The 1,289-nt window shown below is 41.8% G+C and overlaps 1 pseudogene; it reads left to right on the top strand.

The window, feature by feature from the left end:
• Window positions 1–745: 745 nt before the first annotated feature.
• Window positions 746–1,066, top strand: LOC149185969 (elongation factor 1-alpha pseudogene; annotated as a pseudogene).
• Window positions 1,067–1,289: the final 223 nt, after the last annotated feature.

Genomic DNA, 1,289 nt, shown 5'->3' with positions numbered 1-1,289 from the left:
TTTTCTAAAGCAATTACTAACTATCCAACTTATGGTAAAGAATTGTATGCATTAGTGGGAAGTGTTAAAAAATGGAAACATTATTTAATGGGAAAAGAAACAGTGATTCATACATATCATCGGCCACTTCAGTGCCTTCAATCACAAACTAAGTTGCAACAGTCTCGACATTATAGATGGATGGGGTTTTTGCAGCAATTCCATTTAGTAATCAAATATAAGAAAGGTACCACCAATAAATTAGTTGATATGTTATCAAGGCCTTTTTTGAATGTTTCAGTTATTCTGCGAAACAATTCTTTAGCACATAAAAGTTACATAGAACAATACGCTGAAGATACTGATTTTAAGGATGTTTATGAATCACTAACTCATGGTGCTCAGGTGGAAGAGGTGAATTGTCATGTTCATGACAGGTTATTGTACCATCTTAGCAAGTTGTGCATACCATGGAGAGAAAGAGTGCATGTAATCAGGGAAGCACATTATTCTCGTGTTTCAGGGAATTTTGGTGTAGGTAAGATAGTGGCACATGTTGGACACAGATTGTCATTGATGTCAATATGGAAATATTCGAGGAGCAGAGAAAGACGAGAGGAGCAGACAGAGCCGAAGAAGAGGAGCACACAGAACCATTGGAGCAGGTGGAGAGCGAAGCAGGGGAGCTCTGCGATTCTTTTTTGGTGGGAAGCTGAAGTTGCTTATTCGTGTTTTTTATTTAGGAATACTTGGTTTTTAGAAAACCATGGGTAAAGAGAAGACCCACATCAATATTGTGTTCATAGGACATGTCGACTCTGGCAAGTCCACCACTACCGGTCATTTTATTTACAAGCTTGGCGGTATCGACAAGCGTGTGATCGAGCGTTTTGAGAAGGAAGCTGCGGAAATGAACAAAAGGTCATTCAAGTATGCCTGGGTTCTTGACAAGCTTAAGGCTGAGCATGAGCATGGTATTACTATTGACATTGCTCTCTGGAAGTTTGAGACAACCAAGTATTACTGTACCATCATTGATGCACCAGGCCATCATGACTTTATCAAGAACATGATTATGGGTACATAACAAGCCGATTGTGTTGTTTTGATTCGAGAGTCGTTAGATCTCCACGTGACAAATCCAACGGCTATCGCACAGGAAAGACGCACAGAGATTAACGCGCGAGAGAACAACGGTTTCGGGCGGCAGGCGGTTTCCCCGCACCACTTACCAGGGCTCGGCGGTATCCGTATACGATGTCGCGATCCTGTAAGATCACGATGCGTGGCAGACAAAAACCACTGGCCCT

Source organism: Pinus tabuliformis, chromosome 3_1 (genome assembly GCF_031772625.1).
Source record: "Pinus tabuliformis cultivar Carrire ecotype Pingquan chromosome 3_1, CPIR1, whole genome shotgun sequence".
NCBI lineage: Eukaryota > Viridiplantae > Streptophyta > Pinopsida > Pinales > Pinaceae > Pinus > Pinus tabuliformis.
The sequence above is the reverse complement of the archived record's forward strand: the minus strand, read 5'-3'. Positions and strand labels throughout refer to the sequence as shown.